Below are 7,057 nucleotides of genomic sequence, written 5' to 3' on the forward strand. Positions count from 1 at the left end.
TCAGATTTCATCAAAAATATCTTAAATTGTGTTCCGAAGATGAACGAAGGTCTTACGGGTTTGGAACAACACGAGGGTGAGTAATTAATGACAGAATTTTCATTTTTGGGTGAACTAACCCTTTAATTACGTAGCGAAGGGGGAGGGGCTACCAGACTCAGATTATGAATGACAAAATAACCATATATAATTAATACACTACATGATTGAGTACATAGTGCATAAGTACATAGTGTATAAGTGCATAGTGTATAGTGTGTCATTTGGGACGCAGCTATTAAACTCTTTTGGAATAAATTGAATCGAGATTTCAACCTAATAAAAAAGGACTATTTGCTTAATTTTTCTGCAATTTTTAGCATTTGTAAGCTAACTAGAGTGTGCTAAGTTAACATTAAACTGTTGGAATCACTTGAGTCAGGATTTCAATCTAATGAAAACTGTTTTACGTGATATTTATCTGTGCATTTTTAAGATCACTAGAGTATGCTAAACTAGAATCATGCTAATATAAACTGTTGTTTTCGCTCAGCATCAAATGTTAAATGTTAAAAAATTGACTGTTACCTAATATTTGTATGCTACAGTATATGTTTTATGCCTATTAGAGTGCTGTTAGCTTAGCAAAATGCTAACATCAAACTCTTTTGTATAAATCAGTTGTGAATGAAGTTTTTGTGTGAAGAACAATGCTTCTGTGGAGCACAAAGTTGCTAATACTAATTAATTGTAATTCTAAATAACTGTTCATGCAAATGAATATTTCATTGTTCTTTTGTCTTTTTTATAACACACATACTGGTAAAACATGTATAGCCTGAATGCACTGTAAGTCGCTTTTGGATAAAAGCGTCTGCTAAATGCATAAATAAGTGCATAGTGTATAGTGTGTCATTTGGGACGCAGCTAATGTTTGAGGCAGTTATTACAGGGCTCCCATGCGCATGGAAATACATTTCTCACTGAAATACACATATATATGAACAAAATAAATGTTCATGTCTTTTGGAAAATTCTCATTTCTACATATATTTTTTAATTACACTACCATTCAAAAGTTTGTAGTTGGAAATATTTTGTAATGTTTTTGAAAGAAGTCTATTTATTTGATCAGAAAGACAGTAATATGAAATATTATTACAATTTAAAATAACCCTTTTCTATTTGAATATATTTTAAAATGTAATTTATTCCTGTGATGACAAAACTGAATTTTCGGCATCATTACGGCAGTCTTCATTGTCACAAATATGCTGATTTGGTGCTCAAGAAACATTTCTTATTGTTATCATTATTGAAAACGGTTTAATATTTTTGTGGAAACAATGATACATTTTTCCAGGATTCTTTGATTAATAGTAAGAACAGCCTTTATTTGAAATAGAAATCTTCTGTAACATTATAAATGTCTTTACTGTCACTTTTAATCCATTTAATGCATCCTTGCTGAATAAAAGTATTAATTTCTTTGAAATTTTTTTTATTTTGAACAGTAGGTGTGTACTTAGTTTTATCATAAGTATTCAACTAGAAATGTTCTTTTTCGAGTGAAATCACTATTAAATATTTCTTAAAAATTAATTTCCAGTAAATCACAAATAATTGGAAAGCAATGTAAATTCAGTCGATGTGTGAGAGCTCATTAGTCGCACATAAACAAGACATCAAAAGTCTAACTCTGTAATCCAATCTGTTTGCTTTGAAATAATCAGTGTATTACTTTACAGTTCATTGAATGCCAGTCTATTACTGTGGCATGTATGACTGATTTCAGATTTACCCACCTGTAAACATCAATATTAAAAAAGGAAATGGGTTTGGTCATTTTACAAGCCTTCTAGTCCAAGTCGGCAAATACTGGCCAGAATAAATTAGAATGTGGAAGCAAGTCTTGTTGAAATCTAGTTGCTCTAGTACAGGGGTGCCCAAACTCGGTCCTGGAGGGCCGGTGTCCTGAAGAGTTTAGCTCCAACCCCAATTAAACACACCTGAACCAGCTAATCAAGCTCTTACTAGGCATACTAGAAACTTGAAGGCAGGTGTGTTGAGGCAAGTTGGAGCTAAACTCTGCAGGACACCGGCCCTCCAGGACCATGTTTGAGCACCCCTGCTCTAGGCCCATTCACACAAAACCTGCTCCCCGGCCCTCCAGGACCGAGTTTGGGCACCCCTGCTAGGACTGCAGCAACAGTGACCTCTGCACTCGTCACACTGAAACGGGAAGGTTATCAGCATATGTGCTTCAGGGGCAAATCAAGACATCATTACCAAAATGATCTCCAAACAGTCCTGGGATTGAACCCTACTGCTATCCAGTGTCATTTATTTATTTATTTTTTATTCAATTTTACTGTGTGAGAGGATGAGGAATAAAATATGGAAGCACCGCTCATTCCATTCCTCTTTCCTGGATAGAGTGTTTGGAAACTGTGATAGAAAGCTCTCACTGTCCTAAAGTAGAAGACAGAGAGGAAAACAGAGTGAAAGAGAGAGAGAGAGAGAGAGAGAGAGAGAGAGAGAGAAGGCAACAGAGAAAGACAGAGACCAGGAATTTGGAGGAAATGGATGATGAATGTTTATTAATCTTGTGGGCCTCCCATCACACTAAAAATAACCCTCATGCATTTATCCAGCAAGGGCAATGTTATTGCACATCTTCATGCTCAAGTGTATGAGGCAGTGCATGGGGAGAAGCATCTTGAAGATTTAGTGAGCAACTGTGCGTAATAAAGGTGAAATTATTCATAATTACTGCAAGGAACTGGCTCTGTTCCAAAACCAAGTGAACTTATACAGCCTACATAGGCGCCTGCCTTCTAAGACAGCATGCTAACTGAAATAGAAGCTCCTAAGTGACTGATTGATCTAAACAGACAGAAACCTAATGGGTCATACAACCAGCACTCCTTAAAGCAAGTGTATGCAGTTTTGTCTACAGTTAAGTGAGTGGAATTCACTGTCATGATTACAGTGGATAGCTGCACATGTGCATTTGTTGCTGCTGTAATAATTCACCCTTTTCACGAAATTTCATACCCACTCACCAATCTCACATTCTCCCAGAACAGACGTTTGGGGGAGAGTGTGGGAAAGAAACAAAAGTCAGTTAACCATCAGAATGATGGTAATTGAAAAAATAAAATAAAATCTTACATACAGTTGCTTTAAGTCAAACACACAGGAGAGACAGTGTGAGGAGACAGACCATTCGTGGAAAACTGAATGGGAGAAATGGTAAGGCTCAATATAGTGCGTGATGGAATAGAAGCCCCGCCTTTCATTTGAATGAGCCAATAATTTTGGCTGTTTGCATACTCTAGAATCTACATGCACATTAACCGGACCAACCTGAAGAGTTACATTTTTATTTGATTAGATTTTTGAGCTAAAGTAGTTTAAATATAAAATGCAAAAATATATCAAATATAAAAATATACTTAAAAAAACTTAATAAAGAAAAGAAAAGGTATGGCAAAGAATAATCAAATTAATCTAAATAACATCAATTAATTTATCCAATAAATGTGTGTTCTACATTTCAATAGCATCAACAACAAATCAACTATAAAATATGACAGTGTTACCTTACATTTCACTACTCTGAAATGCTCATATACTACTGAAACTTAATCTTGAAAAACAGTTTTGGAGATTTTGGTCGTTCCTGTTTCAAGTACATACAAATTTTTGATGTAGATTTTCTTCTGTTAGAGTTTGTGAAACTCTAATAAGCACAAAAATACATAGCACTCACACATATTATGTAAAATAGACTACTGTTTTATTACATTTACTATTTTTAGCCATACTTTTTGCAATGAATAAATATATTTATAAATCAACATTTCTTACACTTTGTCGACCATCTTGGATAGAATGTCACAATGCATTTTGGCATTGCATCCTTTGTGAATCATACATTCTGCCATAGAATCTGTCCAAAAGACATTTTCTTAGAAGGCAGCACAGTCATCCTTCCTACCTTTTGGAACAGCAGGAGCACACTTATGATGCCTTAAATAGTCAGCTTACTAGACTTTGGAACAGAGCCATTAATTCACAAGATTGTAAGCCTGTCTTGTTAGTTTTTTCTCTCTCAAACAAACACTCTTTCTTATTCTAATGTGGCCAGAGACTGAGAGCGGTCTACAGTAGATCGGGTCAATCTTTGCCTGCTCTTTTGGTTCTGGTCTGGTTCGGTGGCAGATGGCGGGGGGGGTGACGTGAGAAATCTGCCCGAGCTCCAGCTCTCACGTTAACCCCTCATGGCCATATGCCTGCCCTCCTGTTACCCGTTCCCTGCTCACCAGCCCTGTACCGAGCTCCTCGCTCTCTCTCACACAGGCACAAATACACTCTTTGTCTAGAAAGCATGACTGCACTGCGAGAGACTAATTTGATTAGTAGCCTGGTAAAAGGCACTGGATGATAATTCCTCTCTGGATGCTTCTACTGATCATTCTGTGTGAATGGACATGTGTGACACATGTTAAGAAGCATGTTAAAAAGCATGTTAAAAAATCGTTATGAAAGGCGTTGAATAAACAGTCCACATAGACCAATATAAAAAAAAAGCACAGTTGAAACAAGAACATATCAACTCCTAAACCTCTTTTGATCTATTCAGTTATTTTACACATCTGCCACAATAATGAAAACCTAATTTCTCCGTATCTTCATTTTGGAGCTTTAAATATCCTACAGTTAACATGACTGATGGCTCTTTTTTTTTTTTTTACACAAAGTAATTTAGTTTTTCATGAACATTTTTTGACCTTCTTTGGGACCCCTGTGCATTAATGCTCAAAGGTTTGGAGTTAGTATGATTGATTGACTGATTTAAAACATTTTTTAAAAGAAATTAATACTTGTATTCTGCAAAAACTTTTTAAATATATATATATATATATATATATACACACACACACACACACACACACACACACACACACAAATATTAAGCAGCACAACAGATTTAAATTTTTTATAATAAGAAATGTTTCTTGATCAGCAAATCAGCATATCAGAAGTATAATGTGACAGTGAAGAATGACACAGAAGGCTGCTGTAAATTCAGCTTTGGCATCACAGGAAAAATTAATAGAAAACAATTATTTTAAATTGCAATAGTATTTCACAATATTACTGTTTTTACTGTATTTTTGATTAAATCATTGCAGCCTGGGTAAGCATAAGAGACTTCAAAACATTTACAAAAAATCTTACTGACCTTATTGAACTTTTGATTGGTAGTGTATGTACTGTAAATGGCCTCTGTTATGATTTTCTTACCTTTTTGGGAAATTAATAACTGTAAAATGTTAAATAATAAAAATGTTAAATAATGAATTACTATGATATGTAAATGTGGTCGGTCATTCGGGTATGTTAAAGAATTAGATCATCCAAAAATCTAAATTCTGTCATCATTTACTCACCCTCATGCTGTTCCAACCCTTTATAACCTTCTTTCAACTATTCATTGGTTCAGACGTCAGTGCCATGACTTTCCATAATCATCCTGATGGAAGGAAGTTTTGCATTGCATTATGGTATTAAAGAGTGCATAGTACATTAAAGTCTCTTATTTCAAAAGAGAAAGTAAAATCCTATTTTCCATGATATGTCACCCTTTATATAAACCAGTTTGTATAATTATAAAAATGCAACACTGATCTCAAACAACACAAACCCCTGTGTGAATCTCTCACTGAATTATTACAGAGAGACTGAGACATAAATTATTTTCATCCACAACACTAAGACACAACACTAAATAAAACATCTATCGGTAATACGGGCCATTTTTCATTAGCAAACCATATAAATACAATAAACCCATGGAATTTTAGGGAACAGTGTCTTCAGCCATGCTTTAATTATGAAACACTGGGGAGGGACGCAACCTTAATAAAACATCAGCATGCCTGAGAGCAGGAAGTATCGGCCTGCTGCGGTGCTCACTGTGGGCTGCCCACGCTGAATCCCAAAGCTCCCATCAGCACCGGCGCAGTGTGAGCTGACATGTCATTCCTCTTCCAAAGGGAAGACACTTGCTCCTACTGTGACAGCCAGACAACAGCAAACAAGCTAACATGCATGAGACGCCAAATGCCACGTTCCATATTTGAAGTACAGTACTGTGAATTCTGGCATAGACAGAGATGATTAGCACTGAGCCAGAATTGAGGAGCATATTTGACGTTAAGTAGGGTAGTTTTGTTTTTTTTGTCGTTGTGTTTGTGCACACATGAGTTCATACACAAGTTAGTAGGTGCACACCTTCAACCAAAGTACTATGGTAAAACAGTGCTGTTTGGATGCTACCATGACAACATGATCTCAGTATTCAAACCTAAAGTCTGATTTTAGCATGTGTACATTTTTCTGTGACTGGATAGACATACAACGTCATATTAACATTTGAAATGTAAGCCATTTTATTATACAAACAACTTTAGAGATGTTATGAAAACTCACAGTGCATTCGATATGTTTTTTTAAATAACAGAGATTATTTAAGGTTAATGCTCCTTTATTTATGGCCAGTAATAAAACAACAATATTAAAATAAAAACAGAATACATAGAATATAAATTATGTAAATATACTGTATAATACATAACATATAACATAATATATATATACTGTATATATATATATATATATATATACATATAATTTCACCTGATATATTAATGTAATGGCCGATATAAAAAAAAAACCCTAAATAAAAAGAAATAAAAAAGAAATACACACACACACACACACACACACACACACACACACACACACATATTATAAATAAAATAATATATATCAGCCCTACATTACATCTGTTATATTACATAGAATAGTACATTTTATATTTTATTATATATTCTTTTTTTTGGTAAATTTTACATTACATGTACTTAAAAATATACCTATACTTGTGTACTTAAATTTGTTTTTTTTTAATTAAAAAAAAAGTTGCTATCTTTTTATGCTATTGGATGTGTTTAGTGTGATTTTTAACTACATATTTTAGCTGAAAGTCACATAAAAGACTGCACTA

At 34.4% G+C, this 7,057-nt stretch overlaps 1 protein-coding gene across 6 annotated transcripts in view; it reads left to right on the forward strand.

The window, feature by feature from the left end:
* Window positions 1-7,057, forward strand: part of LOC107674329 (netrin-G2-like) — a 69,721-nt gene that overhangs the window by 47,292 nt on the left and 15,372 nt on the right. The gene's annotated exons all lie outside the window — the stretch shown is intronic.

This window comes from Sinocyclocheilus anshuiensis, unplaced genomic scaffold (genome assembly GCF_001515605.1).
Source record: "Sinocyclocheilus anshuiensis isolate Anshui unplaced genomic scaffold, SAMN03320099.WGS_v1.1 scaffold188, whole genome shotgun sequence".
NCBI classification, from domain to species: Eukaryota; Metazoa; Chordata; class Actinopteri; order Cypriniformes; family Cyprinidae; genus Sinocyclocheilus; species Sinocyclocheilus anshuiensis.